Source organism: Caretta caretta, chromosome 1, assembly GCF_965140235.1.
Source record: "Caretta caretta isolate rCarCar2 chromosome 1, rCarCar1.hap1, whole genome shotgun sequence".
In the NCBI taxonomy this organism is placed as follows: domain Eukaryota; kingdom Metazoa; phylum Chordata; order Testudines; family Cheloniidae; genus Caretta; species Caretta caretta.
This window is the reverse complement of record NC_134206.1, coordinates 269241634-269261565: the sequence shown is the minus strand read 5'-3', so window position 1 is coordinate 269261565 and position 19932 is coordinate 269241634. Positions and strand designations below refer to the sequence as shown.

Genomic DNA, 19932 nt, shown 5'->3' with positions numbered 1-19932 from the left:
TGTATATTAAACTAATCTATGTAATGGTTTCCTAAAGAAGAAAAACATTTTGTATGTGGACCACTGTGTATTATGTCCACATGGTCTAACTAATTTTGTCTTCCCCTCTCTAAGTTATTGCTTCTTGTGAGGGTGTCTTAATAGTCTCAGTGTAACCTGTTTAACTTTGCCCCATTAAGTTACTAATATATGGCAAATCCTTTCTAATACAGCAATTCTATATTCTGTATTGTCCAAAGGTGGGATTAGTGCTATTGTGTATCATAGAGTCAAAATCTGCACAACTGTTTTCAATATACCTGATTTTGATAGTCTCCTACTTCCATCACTTTCAGGACTTGGGAAGCTCCCTTCTGCAAAGATTTTTTCGTTTGAGGATACTGGGACAATGTGTTTCAGTAATGAGAATTTAAAATTGTGATGTTTTATCACTTTTGAAAAATTGTTCTGGGTTTTTTTTATCCACTCATAACTCAAAAACAACTTCATATAAAAACGGCAAACTTGGTTTATAATCTAATCCTTGTTAGTGTTTGTTTGCATTGTCCTAGGTCTGTTGGGCCAAATTTATCTTGGTGTAACTCCACTGAAGGTGATGGAATGATATCAGAAATGAATTTGGATCACTCCAGTATTATTTGAGACTTTTGTTTTCTTTCTGTCTGTTTTCAATTATTATTAACGTTTATGTATTTATTTATTTTGTTTTAGATTTTTGACTTGAAAGGGAAACAGAGCTAGCAGATTATTTCAGCCACTACAAAAGATGTCTCTGCATCCCTGCTCCGACTGTGCTTTCTTATTTGCAGTCTTTGGCATCAGTGCATTACCAAAGCACAACAGTCAGCTTGGTTCAAATTTCCTTTGAGTGGAAGCATGAGTGACAGGTCATCATCTATTCATTTACAGAAAATGTTCATAATCTAGTTAGGTTTAAAGTGCAATTCAGCTCTAAAATGTGATGGGGACAAAAGCACTATCTTGCCTAGAAAATGTATTCCTTTTGTCCCTTCAGATCATCACCACCAGCAGCCCTCTCTAGCATATGGCTTGAATCCCATGGTTACAAGGATCTGCCTGATATCCTCCCAGTAAGTAGCAAATATAACTCCTTAACTAATATAGATTGGAAGACATGGGTTATATCATCGTAAGTGATTCAGATATCAACAGAGGAGAATTAAGTTCCAGGTGACAATGGGTAATGGTCTCCATTCCACAGAGCAGAGACGTAGGGGCAGAATTAAGGATTGTATTAGAATCTTATCCATACATTTCCTTTGTGGTTTAAAGGAGTTTTAAAAGTAAACTTTATGATGTCGATTAAAGTACACTCAGTTCTTAAGTGTAACTCTGTCTTAGCTATGATTTTTTGCCAGTGAATAGAGTGAATGGCTTTGAGGTAAAGTCTGTGACAGTTTGGAGAATCTGTCAGTGTCAACTTTTGAATTCATTCGTGTTTTTTGAAATCTCGATTGGCCATTTATTAGCAGGGTCCTGGCACGTAGTGAACAGCCCATGTCTGGAAAGGTGTGACAGAGCCATTAGGGAGTCATTAGCAGTGACTGGCTCTCACCAGCTTGAAAAATGGGGTTTCTGCCTTTGAATGGGCTATTTCTTCACAAAAACTTGTTTAGGGAGGAAGAGAATGGGTATGTGTGTGCTGGAATCCCTTCCCCTTGGCCCAAGCATGTGGCTGGAAGAGCTGTACTGTTTCTCTGGTTTCAGAGTAGCAGCCGTGTTAGTCTGTATTCGCAAAAAGAAAAGGAGTACTTGTGGCACCTTAGAGACTAACCAATTTATTTGAGCATAAGCTTTCGTGAGCTACAGCTCACTTCATCGGATGCATTCCAAATAGTTGGTCTTCAGTGCTCTGCCTCATAATGCACCAAGACTTGCACATTTTTCATATGACTAAACATGCACGTGCTCTAATAGATTCCAAATGCATCCGATGAAGTGAGCTGTAGCTCACGAAAGCTTATGCTCAAATAAATTGGTTAGTCTCTAAGGTGCCACAAGTACTCCTTTTCTTTTTACTGTTTCTCTGGCTGACTTCCATACAAGGTGCTTTTAAAAAGAGACAAGCCTTCTGAGTAAGGGGCCTTTCCACTGCCAGAAGTAGAAGACTGAACAGGAGAAGTGGGGGCAAGATGGACCTGGCCCCTGAAGGACATTGAACAAAACCCAGAAGGCTCTCAGGAGTGGCAAGGACACTGGAGGGAGGGATTTGCATTGAGATGTTTGTTGATTTTCCATAGATCTGTACTTCTCTTGTGCTCTCTAAGAGTAAAGTGTGTGGGTGTTTAAGAAGTTCCTTTGTAAAGCCTGTGTGTTGTTTGCTTCAACTGCCATGTGGTGCTTGAAGAGTTAAACAGTAAACCAGAGTGCCCATGAGGAGTGGAGCTCTGGAAAGGGTGTGCATACGCAACTGCGGCCTTGAGAGGTCTGAAGAACTGGTTCCAGGGTGTAAGTGGTTAGACCAGGGGTCCCACTGCAAACAGGGGTTTCAGAAGCAGGGTTTGCACCTGGGGAGTGTACCTGAGTGACCAGGAGCAAGGATCAGTCACTTCCTAGATCAAGAGAACGTAGCAGCTCGTGAAATCCAATGGTTTGGTTCCAGTGGAGCAGTCTGGTGACCCTGCACAACAGGCGACTCAGCCAGGCTGTAACAGAGTCATTGTGAGGGTGGTGCAGCAGAAAGCACCACTCTTGCAAAATAGCATACAAAGATGTTGTGGGGGTAGGCATACGGTGAAACTAAGGGGAGATAAATACACAACAAACTTATTTTGTACAAAATTTCTTTCATTATTAGTGACAGACTGCATGCTATGAAGTGATGTGCTAGAAAAAGAACAGTTACTTCAATTGTAAAGATGTCATTGTTTGTAGCATTTATGCTCATAAGAGGAAACACATTCAGGTTCTCATCAGGAAACACATCTGTGACTTAGTCACAGCAAACACGCTTGGTCTCTGCACATCTTGTAATTCCATCAGCTGCAGTCCTTTCTCTTCCTCATTCCCCTTTCCTGTCTTCATGCTTCTGCACTTCTTAGGTGTTTGAAATAGTTGGTCTTCAGTGCTCTGCCTCATAATGCACCAAGACTTGCACATTTTTCATATGACTAAACATGCACGTGCTCTAATAGATAGCTTAAGTGACTGAAATTTTAAAAGCTCTTCAGACATGTTCAGTCTTTCCCCAGAATTGTATCTGAAATGCAAATAATTATAAACTTCTTGTCTAGGAGTCTTAAGTGTGATTTTTAGAAAGGAAATGTCCTTCTTGTATATGCTGGGGGCCCTTCACCAGCTCTCAGCTTCCATCAGCTGGAAAGTGTGAAATGACAGCAATTTTCTGTAGTGTTGGTGATTGAGCTGCCTGTATCATAAGGGGGTGATACTGAAGGTCATGTCATTGGTAATTCTAAAACAGATTTCTCAGGCCATATGATTGGCCCTGATGGAAAGGATACAGAGCCCCTCATCTGTCCACCACAGAACATCTGTGCACATGCTTGCACACAGCCCATTATCTTTTGCAGCTACAGAAATTTCAAATAATGGAGAAGTGTCTGTTTCATGACTTGGTTGGGATTAATATCTGTTCTCTAAAAACAGTAGATCAGAGTTGCAAGAAGCTGGTACTCTTAGAAACTAGCAATTCCAGGTGACCGCTAATGTTTAAGAGAAAATTAAACAGAAATATTTTCCGTAGCGTGTGTGTCACAGTAAATGATAAATAGAAAATCTTTGGAAAAAATTCTGTCTCATTCATGGGGGGCACAAGATCTCAATTATTATAGGCAAGGAGGAGGGGGTATTGTAGGACAATGTTTTTTTTTTGTTGTTGTTGTTATGTGCTTCTGACCAGGACCTGAACCTGACGGGGAAGGTCTTTAGCTGGTGTAAATTGTCATAGCTCTCTTGAAGTCAGTGGAGCTCCTGAAGCAAAGACAATTTACACCAGCTGAGAATTTACATATACCTTCATTTGTTGTCCTTTCTGTCCCTATTGTTATATCTGAGGAGAGAGAGGCAGCAAGAAAGCAATGTAATTAAAAGCAAAACAAACTCGACACCATTGCTGGGTTTCTCAGAGCCTGATCCAAAGCCCTTTGAAGTCAACAGAAAGACTCCAATTGACTACTTTGGGTCAGGCATTCTGTCTTTGCTTTGTCAGTCTGTGTTTTCAGGCCTGCTCTACACTTAAAAGTTTTGCTACTATAAATATCTCAGCTAAGGGTGTGATTTTTTTTAACCATAATAATAATAATAGAACTGGTAAAAGCACTGTACAGATGCAGTTATGTCAGTATAAAGGTGCCTTACACTGGCATAGTTTATTTCTTCTTCCATATAGGAATAGGTGTACTATTATAAAATATCTGGTTTCAGAGTAACAGCCGTGTTAGTCTGTATTCGCAAAAAGAAAAGCAGTACTTGTGGCATCTTAGAGACTAACCAATTTATTTGAGCATGAGCTTTCGTGAGCTACAGCTCACTTCATCGGATGAAGTGAGCTGTAGCTCACGAAAGCTCATGCTCAAATAAATTGGTTAGTCTCTAAGGTGCCACAAGTACTCCTTTTCTTATTATAAAATATCTGTATACTGACATAACTGTGTCCACATGGGAAGTTGTACCATTTTAACTATACTGGTATAATTTTCTTGCCTTAGACTACTAAAAGCAGGGACTGTCTCCTTATTTATATGTACTATAGCACCAAGCACATTTTTTTGGCATTTATCGGATAATAAAGATTATACAGAAGAGAATCAGGCTTCATTTAATCTTATATGAAGGAAACTGATTTTTCTGTGATCAGGATGATGTGTCATGGAACTGATAGATTTTGAAACTGTGGCCTTCTATTAACCAGCTGGGTTCTTAACAGGGATTTTCACTCTATATATGAAAATTATTTTTGAATAGTAAATTGTAATAAAACTGCAGCCATTGTGCTATAAAAAGTAACACTTGTTATCTTTTGGATCTGGAAATTCTTGAGACATTTACTAGAAGCTTATTTCAGCAAATGTTCTCCCATCATGGATTTTAAGTCAAATTCATTAAAGTTTGTGTTTTATTTATGAATAAATATGGACTAGTGTGATTGAAAATGGAAAGGTAGCAACATGTTGAGGAAATACATAAAACTCAGGCATCGGACTTGTTAAAGTCAGAATGATCTGTGCAAAAACTACCACATTAAAAAAAAAATTCTTTTGGGTGCAAAGAATCTTTCTTCATTATCTGTAGAAGCATGTGATGTTCACATACGGCACTCATGGTGCATAATCATGTTTTGATTATCTCTTTCACATTTCCATTTCTTCATTACTTGGTGAGATTTGTTTATTTACTCATTTATCATTGTGTAGTTCACTGTGTTCTTTCTTCACGTTAGTCATTATTTCATTAATCTTCTGATCCTGAATGAAAAATTTGGTGGTTTGAGAGAGAAGGTAGAAAAAAACAGGTTCAATTTGGGGAGATACCCTGATGATCAAGGAGAGATGGGATCTGTGAACCGTGGAAGATAAGAACTTGGAAAACTATGGAATTCATGACCTTGCTCTATATAGAATGAACAAAGTATCATTAGACATGTCTGCTTTCCAATCATAAACTAAAAGTACATTTTAGAAAAATCATTATTTGATAAGTAAAAGAAAAATGAGTTTAAAAGATAAAAAATTCTATTCACTATGAAAGAGTAAAAATAGTCAAAAGTCATAGAAGTCCTATATTAACATTATGTGCAATATCAAAAAAGAGTTGATATATCGCACGTTTGTGATATTACAGCAGTCAACATGAACACCTAATCACTTTTCGTTTAAATGTAGATATTAGATAAAATAATGTTTTCTGGTACTTTAAAATACAAGAGTATGTGTGCTGTAATTCAGAAGACTTTGTCAACAAAATAAAAAGAGTTCTTTTGCAGAAGGTCTCATATTTCAACACATATTATTTGTTTACACTGTCGATCAAATATTCAGCATTAAAATGCATCATAATCCTAATACTGCTGCTCATTATATGACAGAAGTATGCCAGTGAAAATTAAAAAAAAAAAAAAAAGACAAAAGATTTCCTTACTTCTAAGTTGGATGGGAGCAGCTGTTTGGATAATTCCACAGAGGGACAACAATGACCAACTGACTTGCACATTTTAAAGAAAAAATGATATCTAATCCTTTGAGGATGCCATATGTTCTGTGCTTTGAGGCAAGCTGCCTACAGTACATAGCAATTAGACAGACTGGAGACTGTGCTAAAATTTTATCCAAAATGCCAGTAGAGAAGAATTTCTCCTAATAGAATTTAATCACTAATAGAGAGACATACCTACATTTCAGATATTTATTGCAAAATAAATTGGTTAAAATGCAAATTCTTTCAATCTGCTTTCCCTCAGAGTGTCGGGTATGAACTAAACCGGTTTGTTTGTTTGTTTGCTTGCTTGCTTATTTGTTTTTCTGTTTATTTGTTTAAGTTATGGTTAGAATTACTGCTGCCCTTTTGTTTTAGAAAATTTGTGAATTATTAACCTTGTCTGGAATGTATTGTGACTCTTAGCTTTAGACATCATTTTTCATTTGCTTGTGAATTAGGTATGAAGTGTATTAGTTGTTCCAAAGTAGCCAGTATAAATATTCATCAGGGATGGGGGTGGAATTTACAATTGACAGCTAGAGCTAGACAGCAGATCTGTAGTTTTGTATTAAACTTCTACACATTCATGTAATATTTGTTGCCTCAGTTTAATGCTTAAATGCTTTGCTGAATTGGGACATATATGAAAAATTTATACTGATATTTTGGGGATACACTGTCCATAAAAGTCTGGCTAATTAACCTGAGAGATGTATCACTAAAGAAATATTGGGAGTCATTAGAGAGGACAAAGGCCTATTAGTCCAACCTGGCACACGGAGATGTCCTGGGCCTTGAAATAGAGTCTCCAAAGACCTGTCAGGACACAGAACCCTGAGCTAATGAGCTGAGACAATTTGTCTAAGGATGTCCAGAAGAGACTGAGAGTTGCCCTTTAAATTCTGAGTCAAGAATGGGCTTATTCTGCTTTGCAGTATGTAATACTGCCATGTTTAATAGGCCTTAGTCCAGCAAAGCACTTAATAAGCACAAGCTCATGTCCAAAGTCAGTGGAAACTACTCATGTTCTTAGTTGCATAAACACGGGGATGCCCACATCACCAAAGAGGTGATAGGCTTGTTTACAATGATGTGAACATGTCAATGTATATTTGTTCTTTTCTATATATCATATAACCAGTTTCAGGTCTGGTACCGCAGCCTGATCTTGAAAGATTTATATCTAAAATTAACTACAATTCATACGCCAGGATGCTTAAAGAAGGCCATTAGTACTATAGTACAAGTAGCCAAAATAAAACATGTATTAATATTTGAATAGGCCTTGCAGTAATTCTGAGGCCTGTAGGACGTGGTAGTTAGCATAAGGCAAAAGTAGTTAGCAGGATTGCTTGACCAAGTGTTATAAGATTTAGCCATATGTATTTTGTGATACACAAGTAAACTGCAAAAGAACAGTTTATATGTGAAATAATGGAGGTTTAGGCTTTTTCATATTTTAACCATGAAGCAAAACTTTATTCATGTATCGAAAACATTTGGAAATGTGGTGACACAAATAGCTTATGATAACAGCAGGAACCCTAATTTTGGCCTTACAGAATAACAAACATGAGCAAAGGGCTGAGACCACATATCAAATATCGTCCCAGATATGAAGGGAAAGATAAACAATAAGGTTATAAAAGATGGTCAGACCATCCCCTAGTTGGAGACATCGGGATGACAGAATGGTGAAAATTGGATTGTCAAGCTCTCTTATAGTGCTTCCTCCACTTTTTCTATCTTTACTTTAATGTCTCCATAGAATAGTGAGTGTACACAATTCAGTGGGGGTTACTTTGCTGTTGGTTGCTTTGCTATATTTATTTCTGTATCTATATTTCTATTTATTTTTCTGTGATTGCAATTATACTTGTTTATATGGAACTAAATAAAGTCCCCATATCTCTGTGTATGTGACTCACCAATCTCATTATACACATAGTGAATTTACATAATGAGTAAACAACCTCTGGTGAATGGTTTGTGCAGTTTGCACCCAAATTAATCAAAAGGCTACAGAAGAAAGAAAATATTTTCTAGTAGGATTTGTTGTCTGTTTTTCTTTTAGTTTTCTGTCTGTTTTTCTTTAAGGCATATGTTTAAAGCTGCTCATTAGTTTGGTATGTTAGAAGAAGTCCAAGTGAAGATGGCTTATGAAGCATAGTGCAGGTGGACAAAGGTTCATAATAAATGCAATTTAGTACATGGATCTGCAGTTAAACACTTCATACTGCATGTGGTGTACATGTATTTCATATATATAGTAATATAAATTGCACACTCAGAGATATAATACTAGATATATATGCATAACATCTGTAATAAATATATATGTATATATAAAATAGCGTGTGTGCGTGCACAGGGTATATAGTATATAGTTTTCTAGATGACCCCATTCTAGCCAGTCAAATGTTTACTTAATGTAAAAGGCAGGACCTTAACTTATATATTAGAGTCTTGTACATTGTCTTCTTCCTGTTTCTCATATGCAGCTGTACTTGCAGTTTCTTGCTAAGCCACAACATGCTAGTACCTTTGCGATATGATTCACTCCAGGAGCTATATCACTGGCTTCTGTTGGTCATGAAAGGAATCACACTTTAGGGCTACTGATAGCCAATTAAGGTCAATCAGGGAATCCATCCTTCCCTTGAAATGCTTTCGGTATTTATAGAGAAGACTCAAGGATGCATCCAGTCCTCAAAGCGCTGGTATTCATGTTGCCTACTTTGAAGAGCCATGGCAATTAAAGGAAGAGGATCTTGGGGACATCAGGTCTGAGGGCACCTTCTGCCATGGCTCAGTAGGAAAACGCTGAGGATCTCTCTGCTTTTAAATAGAAATACAATTTTGGAAGGAGATGAAAAAGAAATACTGACAGAAAGGAGAGAAGGAATTGCTTATGGGAATTGCTTATTCCTTGTCTTTTCCTAGATTTAAAAAAAAAATAAAAATTAAGTGAACATTTGCCATTTGGATTGAAAAAGTGACAGCTCATGGTTAATGCCCTTCGCTTTCCACTTGAGGTGTTATTTACCTCTACCAGTCACTTTCAACCACTTTGAAAATTGTGTGTCTGCATGTTTTCCTCCAGATCACATGCACACACAGCCAACTATTTGTTTGGTAGTAAAATGGGCTGGTTTCAGGTGTCATAATATCTTTTTGATCACACTTGAGGGGTCTTTCTCACCAAAATGAAATTTGTCTCAAATAACTGCCTAGATACCTTACAAGCACTGTGCTTTTAGAAAATAAACCAGTATAGCCTGACTTACCAAATAGGTGCTTCCCAGTTTATCAAGTGATAGTCATAGCCAGACTTGGCTCATACAGAAATGAGAGGATGGCCCCTTTCATAGTAAATTTTAGACACACAAGGAGAAAGAGGTAATTAAGAAATTACTAATAATAGTAACAAGGAACAACAATCAAATGGGCACATGCCAAACCATACTGTGTTTGAGTTACAGTAGTAGGAGCTACAGGTTCTGTAGACTCTGAGGTTTTGTCTCTAGGTCAGTAAGATACAGCGGGCTGTTATGGTAACAAAATTGCTATAAGCATTCAACAAAGAGAAGAAAATTACAGTATTCTAGATGCACATATCTTATTTGTAGAAGAAACGTGTCATATTATATTATTTAAAAAGTAAATTGATTAAAAGTATGCATATGCAAGAGGGAACAGAGTTAAGATAGTATTTGTAAACTTTCACTTTGGCATTTCTGGATCTCACATGCTGAATTGTGCAACGTTAACATTCTCAACACATGATTTTGAGTAACATGGCACACATTAGTTTTAAGTAATTATTTATTATTTTTGTTCCCACTTCATAGATCCCCCAGCTAATAGTTTGTAAATACTAATTGACATAATTTATTCCCTAATGGTTTTATACATACTTTTGGGTCTAAAGCATGCTTAGACTTGATAAAATGTCAATAGGAAACTCAGTTCAAAAAGCTCATTAATAAATACCTAGCAGTTTAGTGTTAATGCTCCCACTGTGCCCTTACTTCACTCTATGTTGCTTAGGTATGTCAGGGAGTTGAGAACAGATATCTTATATGCTGCAGAATGTCTAGAAAGTGAACTTGATTGAAGATGCAATTGCAGCCTTAACTCTGATTGTCCCTGCTTTTTCAAGTTTAAGTTGCAGGCTTAAAGATTTAGTTTTTTGTATTTACAATCAGTTTATGATATAGTTTTGTACAGAAAAATTATATCTTCCCTCCGTACTAGTAACTTTCCATTTTAGTTCATTTCTTTCTGAAAAACACCAAATTTTGTCTTTACTGATATAAACAAGCAAAACATAACAATAGTGCAATGACCACCTGCTTCTTTTTGAAATTTTAAGTAGTCAAAATTAAGTTTTTCACTTTGAGATCATGCCAAGCAGTGGCTCTGATCAAATAGAATCTGGTAATAAATTATGCAGTATTATGATTGTGTTCACAAGATAATTAGCCATGACTAAAATTAGATTTATACAAAAACAACAACAAATATGTAGAAAGCTTATTCAGGAGTTGAATTTGAAGGTTTTTTGCGTTTTGTTTTGTTTTTTACCAGTAATTGGATTTTTTTATTGTCAGGGTTGGTTCCATGTGCTCATGTGTTGGATCTCTTGCTCTTTAAAATACGAAGTTTGAATTGCCATGCATTGCTCTTCTCCCATCCTATGACTGGCAGTCAGGACAGAGTTATAGCACCATCTGCTTAGAAACAAGGAAACAAAGGAATTGTGAAATATTGCCCCATCTATATAACCCCACTCAGTTTCCTCTTTTCCTCCAGTTCTTTTGCTGTCTCCTGCTTACAAGCATGGGGCTATCAACACAGTCCTGCTCTGTGTCCCTTCTTTCTTTTTTTTTCTTGCTCTCCCTCTCTTCCTCAGGAAATGACAGAAGATAGGAATGGAGAAAGAACAGACAAACCACTAGAGAAAGAAAAGAAGATGACTAAGAAGTCTGAAACTAGAGTAAGGGACTACATGGAAGAAAAGCGTGGAAGGCAGAACAACTAGCTCTGTTTGCAACTGAATGCTGGTAGAACATTCAGTCAGGGATCTTTAGCACCCAGCAGTTACCAAGAATCCAGGCCTCTTGGGAGGTCCAATACCAAAGGGCTGTTCATCAGCCCTCCTTGCTCCAGTGAGTGGGCTCTCCTACCTGGCTGGAGACCTACTACCTGGTCAGTATGTCCACCTGCCTTGCTGCTCAACCCTCCTACAGCTTCCTATTACAGCAGTTAAATGTTGGTGGCTTATGTGAACCACTAGTATAGCTTCTAGTGCTCATTTTCCTCTGACAAGTGATGCTTCTGGGCCCTTTGATGGAAGCCCACCTGTCATAAATATAAAGGGAAGGGTAAACCCCTTTGAAATCCCTCCTGGCCAGGGGAAAGCTCCTCTCACCTGTAAAGGGTTAAGAAGCTAAAGGTAACCTCGCTGGCACCTGACCAAAATGACCAATGAGGAGACAAGATACTTCCAAAAGCTGGGAGGAGGGAGAGGAACAAAGGGTCTGTGTCTGTCTGTTGCTGCTTCTTGCCAGGGACAGAACAGGAATGGAGTCTTAGAACTTTTAGTAAGTAATCTAGCTAGGTATGTGTTAGATTATGATTTCTTTAAATGGCTGAGAAAAGCATTGTGCTGAATAGAATAACTATTTCTGTCTGTGTATCTTTTTTGTAACTTAAGGTTTTGCCTAGAGGGGTTCTCTATGTTTTTGAATCTAATTACCCTGTAAGATATCTACCATCCTGATTTTACAGGGGGGATTTCTTTATTTCTATTTACTTCTATTTTTTATTAAAAGTCTTCTTGTAAAAACTGAATGCTTTTTCATTGTTCTCAGATCCAAGGGTTTGGGTCTGTGGTCACCTATGCAAATTGGTGAGGCTTTTTATCCAACATTTCCCAGGAAAGGGGGGGTGCAAGTGTTGGGAGGATTGTTCATTGCCCTTAAGATCCAAGGGTCTGGGTCTGTAGTCACCTAGGCAAATTGGTGAGGCTTTTTACCAAACCTTGTCCAGGAAGTGGGGTGCAAGGTTTTGGGAAGTATTTTGGGGGGAAGGACGCGTCCAAACAGCTCTTCCCCAGTAACCAGTATTAGTTTGGTGGTGGTAGCGGCCATTCCAAGGATAACGGGTGTAATATTTTGTACCTTGGGGAAGTTTTGACCTAAGCTGGTAAAGATAAGCTTAGGAGGTTTTTCATGCAGGTCCCCACATCTGTACCCTAGAGTTCAGAGTGGGGAAGGAACCTTGACATGGTGGCACAGTGGTGGGATTAACCTGAAATCATTTGAGATCCAGTTGAGATTTTTTGAACTAGAAATACAGATTTTAAAAAGGAATTTTTAGGAAGTCCAGAAAGCAGCTTTGAAACTGAAAGCAGCTTGGTTTCTCTCTGCTTTGTGGCCAAGCAGAGACAAAAGGGGATTATCTTGTGAATTGCAGGTTTTCTTTGCCTGGAGGCAGGGTACTTAACTCCTGCAGGGAAATTCACAGTCTTCCAACCCAGAGGTTTTTTTTTTCTTTTCTTCCTAAAAGTAAATAGGGGGTGTGTGTTCTACCCATTTGCTTTTTCTTTGGGCTGGGTAAGCAGGTTTCCAAGTAGTTGGAGGTTTTTTGCTTTAATTTGGGCCCAGAGCAGAGACAAGGGAATTGTCTTTTTCTGTAGGCTGACAATCACTATCAGAGAATAGGTATTCTATTCCAGCACAGCAAAATTTTACAGCCAAGTTTTGTTTGATTATTTCTAAACCTTGGGTGTAAAGTTAGTTAAAAACAGAGAGGTTAGAATGACCAAATCCTCAGCTCGACTACAGCTCAAATTAGCCAAATTTCAGGCTGAGGAAAGACAAAGGGAACATGAAAGACAGATAGAACTCATGCGGCTGAAGAAGGAACAAGAAAGGGAGGCAGAACTACACCAAGAGGCTGCCCACAAGAGGGAAATGGAGGCAAGGAAGCATGTGGAGGAGGAGAGGGAAAAAGAGAGGAAGCATGTGGAGGAGATGGAGAGGATAAAGGCCCAGCAGAATATACCAACAAACCCTAGCAATCCTTCTCCAGGTACCACTTCCCATCCCAGAAAGTTCCCCACCTACAAGGCAGGTGATGATACTGAGGCCTTCTTAGAAAACTTCGAAAGGGCCTGCCTTGGGTACAACATCTCTACTGACCAATACATGGTAGAGCTGAGGCCGCAGCTCAGTGGACCCTTAGCTGAGGTGGCAGCTGAAATGCCTAAAGAACACATGAACAAGTATGAACTGTTTAAATCCAAGGCGAGAGTCAGAATGGGGATAACACCCGAGCAGTCTCGTTGGAGGTTCAGAGCCCTAAGGTGGAAACCAGACATGTCATTTACCCGACATGCCTACCACATTGTGAAACATTGGGATGCCTGGATATCAGGAGCAAGTGTTGAATCTCCAGTAAATTTGCCCTTCTTAATGCAAATGGAACAATTCTTAGAGGGTGTTCCTGAGGAAATAGAAAGATACATCCTAGATGGGAAACCCAAAACTGTAATTGAGGCAGGAGAGATTGGAGCCAGATGGGTGGAGGTGGCAGAGAAGAAGAAAACTGGTTGCAGTTGGAGCGGAGACCAGAAGGGACCACCCCAGACCACACCCTATTACCGGGGGCCGCCCAAAGCCCCACCTACCTCCCAAAGAACCCTCCAGACCCCTTATCGTCCCACCACCCCGTTCTCCAGCAACCCTCCTCGCCCCAGTGACCCGTCAGCTGGACGATGTTTTAAGTGTAACGAGCTGGGGCATGTAAAGGCCAACTGCCCCAAGAACCCCAACAGATTACAGTTCATTGCACCGGAATCACACCAGAGGTCCACAGGCCCAGATACCTCCCAGATACCCTTGGAGCGGAGGGAAACTGTGAGTGTGGGCGGGAAGAAGGTCACCGCGTGGAGGGACACCGGAGCACAAGTGTCAGCTATCCATGCTTCCTTAGTGGACCCCAATTTAATCAACCCAGAGATCCAAGTGACGATTCAACCCTTCAAGTCCAACTCTTTCAATTTGCCTACAGCCAAGTTGCCTGTCCAGTACAAGGGCTGGTCAGGAATGTGGACTTTTGCAGTCTATGATGATTATCCCATCCCCATGCTGTTGGGGGAAGACTTGGCCAATCATGTGAAGCAGGCCAAGAGGGTGGGAACGGTCACCCGCAGCCAGGCTAAACAAGCCGTGAGGCCTAGCTCTGTTCCGGAAACTTCTATCAGGACCCAGTCAGAGGTGATGGACCTGGACCCCAGGCCAATGTCTGCAACAGCAGTAGTGGATCCAGTCCCAGAGACCCAGACGGAACCAGTCCCAGAACCGGAACCAGCCGAACAACCAACACCAGACCCCGTGTCAGCACTGAATCCAGTACTTGCAACCTCAACACCAGAGGGCCCCACCGAACCTGAACTGGCAGCAGCCGATAACCCGACCCAAGAGGCTCAGCCGGAGCCTGAATCCCAACATAGTGCACCAGCGGAGAGCGGTTCACAGTCAACAGAAACAGCTCCATCCCCTCTATCGCTTCCAGAGGGACCAAGCCTAGGTCCACAATCCCATGAGGAACTGATGTCTCCAGCATCAAGGGAACAGTTCCAGACCGAACAGGAAGCAGATGAAAGCCTCCAGAGAGCTTGGACGGCGGCACGGAGCAACCCACCGCCTCTCAGCTCTTCTAATCGATCCAGGTTTGTTATAGAAAGAGGACTTTTATACAAGGAAACTCTTTCTGGTGGACACCAGGAAGACTGGCATCCTCAGAAACAGTTGGTAGTTCCAACTAAATACCGGGCCAAGCTCTTGAGCTTAGCCCACGATCACCCTAGTGGCCATGCTGGGGTGAACAGGACCAAAGACCGTTTGGGGGGATCATTCCACTGGGAGGGAATGGGCAAGGATGTTTCTACCTATGTCCAGTCTTGTGAGGTGTGCCAAAGAGTGGGAAAACCCCAAGACCAGGTCAAAGCCCCTCTCCAGCCACTCCCCATCATTGAAGTTCCATTTCAGCGAGTAGCTGTGGATATTCTGGGTCCTTTTCCGAAAAAGACACCCAGAGGAAAGCAGTACATACTGACTTTCATGGATTTTGCCACCCGATGGCCGGAAGCAGTAGCTCTAAGCAACACCAGGGCTAAAAGTGTGTGTCAGGCACTAGCAGACATTTTTGCCAGGGTAGGTTGGCCCTCCGACATCCTCACAGATGCAGGGACTAATTTCCTGGCAGGAACTATGAAAAACCTTTGGGAAGCTCATGGGGTAAATCACTTGGTTGCCACTCCTTACCACCATCAAACAAATGGCATGGTAGAGAAGTTTAATGGAACTTTGGGGGCCATGATACGTAAATTCGTAAATGAGCACTCCAATGATTGGGACCTAGTATTGCAGCAGTTGCTCTTTGCCTACAGAGCTGTACCACATCCCAGTTTAGGGTTTTCCCCATTTGAACTTGTATATGGCCGTGAGGTTAAGGGGCCATTGCAGTTGGTGAAGCAGCAATGGGAGGGATTTACACCTTCTCCAGGAACTAACATTCTGGACTTTGTAACCAACCTACAAAACACCCTCCGAACCTCTTTAGCCTTGCTAGAGAAAACTTACAGGATGCTCAAAAAGAGCAAAAAGCCTGGTATGATAAACATGCCAGAGAGCGTTCCTTCAAAGTAGGAGACCAGGTCATGGTCTTAAAGGCGCTCCAGGCCCATAAAATGGAAGCATCGTGGGAAGGGCCATTCACGGTCCAGGAGCGCCTGGGAGCTGTTAATTATCTCATAGCATTCCCCACCTCCAACCGAAAGCCTAAGGTGTACCATATTAATTCTCTAAAGCCCTTTTATTCCAGAGAATTAAAGGTTTGTCAGTTTACAGCCCAGGGAGGAGACGACGCTGAGTGGCCTGAAGGTGTTTACTACGAAGGGAAATGTGCTGGTGGTGTGGAAGAGGTGAACCTCTCCATGACCCTTGGGCGTATGCAGCGACAGTCGATCCAGGAGCTGTGCACTAGCTACGCGCCAACGTTCTCAGCCACCCCAGGACTGACTGAACGGGCATACCACTCCATTGACACAGGTAATGCTCACCCAATTAGGGTCCACCCTTACCGGGTGTCTCCTCAAGCTAAAACTGCTATAGAACGGGAGATCCAGGATATGTTACAGATGGGTGTAATCCGCCCCTCTGAAAGTGCATGGGCATCTCCAGTGGTTCTAGTTCCCAAACCAGATGGGGAAATACGTTTTTGCGTGGACTACCGTAAGCTAAATGCTGTAACTCGCCCAGACAACTATCCCATGCCACGCACAGATGAACTATTAGAGAAACTGGGACGGGCCCAGTTCATCTCTACCTTGGACTTAACCAAGGGGTACTGGTAGGTACCGCTAGATGAATCTGCCAAGGAAAGGTCAGCCTTCATCACACATCTCGGGCTGTATGAATTTAATGTACTCCCTTTCGGGCTGCGAAATGCACCCGCCACTTTCCAAAGACTTGTAGAGGGTCTCCTAGCGGGATTAGGAGAATATGCAGTCGCCTACCTTGACGATGTGGCCATATTTTCGGATTCCTGGGCAGACCACCTGGAACATCTACAAAAAGTCCTTGAGCGCATAAGGGAGGCAGGACTAACTGTTAAGGCTAAGAAGTGTCAAATAGGCCTAAACAGAGTGACTTACCTTGGACACCAGGTGGGTCAAGGAACTATCAGCCCCCTACAGGCCAAAGTGGATGCTATCCAAAAGTGGCCTGTCCCAAAGTCAAAGAAACAGGTTCAATCCTTCTTAGGCTTGGCTGGTTATTACAGACGATTTGTACCGCACTACAGCCAAATCGCTGCCCCACTGACAGACCTAACCAAAAAGAAACAGCCAAATGCTGTTCAGTGGACCGGAAAGTGTCAGAAGGCCTTTAACAAGCTTAAAGCGACACTCATGTCTGACCCTGTACTAAGGGCCCCAGACTTTGACAAACCGTTCCTAGTAACCACAGATGCATCTGAGCGTGGTGTGGAAGCAGTTTTAATGCAGAAAGGACCTGATCAAGAATTCCACTCTGTAGTGTTTCTCAGCAAAAAACTGTCTGAGAGGGAAAGCAACTGGTCAGTCACTGAAAAAGAATGTTACGCCATTGTCTACGCTCTGGAAAAGCTACGCCCATATGTTTGGGGACGGCGTTTCCACCTGCAAACCGACCATGCTGCACTAAAGTGGCTTCACACCGTCAAAGAAACTAACAAAAAACTTCTTCGGTGGAGTTTAGCTCTCCAAGATTTTGATTTCGACATCCAACACATCTCAGGAGCTTCTAACAAAGTGGCTGATGCACTCTCCCGTGAAAGTTTCCCAGAATCAACTGGTTAAAATCGTCCTTGAGATGTGGAAAATATTGTTAGTCTTTATGTACTTGGTAGTATATTTAGAGATGCATGTGTCTTATTAACTCTGTTTTCCTAGAGCTCCAGGAAGAAATCCCAGCCAGTGTTTCACCCTAGCTGAGATTTGGGGGGCGTGTCATAAATATAAAGGGAAGGGTAAACCCCTTTGAAATCCCTCCTGGCCAGGGGAAAGCTCCTCTCACCTGTAAAGGGTTAAGAAGCTAAAGGTAACCTCGCTGGCACCTGACCAAAATGACCAATGAGGAGACAAGATACTTCCAAAAGCTGGGAGGAGGGAGAGGAACAAAGGGTCTGTGTCTGTCTGTTGCTGCTTCTTGCCAGGGACAGAACAGGAATGGAGTCTTAGAACTTTTAGTAAGTAATCTAGCTAGGTATGTGTTAGATTATGATTTCTTTAAATGGCTGAGAAAAGCATTGTGCTGAATAGAATAACTATTTCTGTCTGTGTATCTTTTTTGTAACTTAAGGTTTTGCCTAGAGGGGTTCTCTATGTTTTTGAATCTAATTACCCTGTAAGATATCTACCATCCTGATTTTACAGGGGGGATTTCTTTATTTCTATTTACTTCTATTTTTTATTAAAAGTCTTCTTGTAAAAACTGAATGCTTTTTCATTGTTCTCAGATCCAAGGGTTTGGGTCTGTGGTCACCTATGCAAATTGGTGAGGCTTTTTATCCAACATTTCCCAGGAAAGGGGGGGTGCAAGTGTTGGGAGGATTGTTCATTGTTCTTAAGATCCAAGGGTCTGGGTCTGTAGTCACCTAGGCAAATTGGTGAGGCTTTTTACCAAACCTTGTCCAGGAAGTGGGGTGCAAGGTTTTGGGAAGTATTTTGGGGGGAAAGACGCGTCCAAACAGCTCTTCCCCAGTAACCAGTATTAGTTTGGTGGTGGTAGCGGCCAGTCCAAGGATAACGGGTGTAATATTTTGTACCTTGGGGAAGTTTTGACCTAAGCTGGTAAAGATAAGCTTAGGAGGTTTTTCATGCAGGTCCCCACATCTGTACCCTAGAGTTCAGAGTGGGGGAGGAACCTTGACACCACCTCATACTCCCCCACCTCTCTGTCTCTCTCTCTCTCCCTCCTCTATATTTAGAAAGGAGGGGCAATATGCTTTACATACTGGGTATGCCAGAAAAAATTGTTCCTGGGGGATGGAGCCTCAAGATAATTTTACTTGCACCACAGATTGTGTCATTGCTGCATTAGAAAAGCTCACTTTATTTTGTTTCCTAACCCACGAGACTAAAGCTCTCCTTTATCTGTAACAAGGACCTGAGGTGCTGCCTTCCACCACAAGTTATTGAAGAAGGTCAGGCAGGACAGAGCAGTGGTTACCTTGGTGGCTCCTTGGTAGCCCTGTTTCCTTGTTTTTTATGAATTGATGACTCTGCAAGTTACCCCTGTCTTGGCACTTCCAGTGAGAGAGGACCTTCAGTCCCAAAGCCCTGTGTTACACAATCAGCTCTGACTTTTGAAGTTGATTACCTGAAAGCTAAATAGAGCTGCTTCCTATAACAGAATGTTTTTCAGCTGAGGCGGCCTATTGTCTGGTTATCAGCAGGAAACCATTGCTTTTTGCACACGCGTTCTTTCATTTAGAACATGTGTCACCAGAAACATTGGCTGTTCTAGAATGATCCCTCCAGAATGTTTTGAGCTTTCTCTTTCCAGGATTTCATAAGGATTTTAAAGTCTGCATGCTCAATGTACTCTCCTCTTGCAGTTCTGCAGGTGAAAGACACATTGAGGATTGGCTCCCATCCTTATGTCAATAGGCGCTTTCACTAATTTCTGTTGCAGAGGCCTGCTTTTCATATAGTGATCCCACAATGGAGTCTGTCCTTGGTTTTTTTTTTTTTTTTTTGGGTTCATTTTGGACCTCTCTTTGAGCCCCTTAGAGAGAGCACTTTATAGCTGCTCTTCTTTAAATAATTGCCTTCCTCAGTGCAATTATCTCTGGTAGGACTGAGAAGCTGAGTTCTTGGTTTATTTCCCTTCTATCTTCAGTTTTTCTCTGAGAAGTTGACTTTTTGCTTGCCATCATAATTCAAGTTTAATTTTTTTTAGCCCTTATTCTGCCTAGTATTTGCCTTAATCCAGTATCCTTTTGGGATAAAAAGTTTCACCTTTTGAACATAAAATGTACTTTGAAACTTTATTTATGTCATGCTCAAGAGTTTAGGCAAGCAAAGCCGTTATTTGTCTGTTTCATGACCCTCGCCACTGACTAAAATCAAGAAAACCCTTCTGGTCTCATGCCATAGCCCTTCTTGTGGAAGATAAGGATGTTCACAGAAGATGGTCTGAAGCC

At 41.1% G+C, this 19932-nt stretch overlaps 1 long non-coding RNA gene across 3 annotated transcripts in view; it reads left to right on the top strand.

Moving 5' to 3' along the window:
• Positions 1 to 19932, top strand: part of LOC142070559 (uncharacterized) — a 265748-nt gene that overhangs the window by 220457 nt on the left and 25359 nt on the right. For all 3 annotated transcript variants that reach the window (XR_012666418.1, XR_012666419.1, XR_012666417.1), the window contains exon 5: positions 1016 to 1091. This is a non-coding gene — a long non-coding RNA (uncharacterized LOC142070559). The remainder of the gene's footprint in view (positions 1 to 1015; positions 1092 to 19932) is intronic.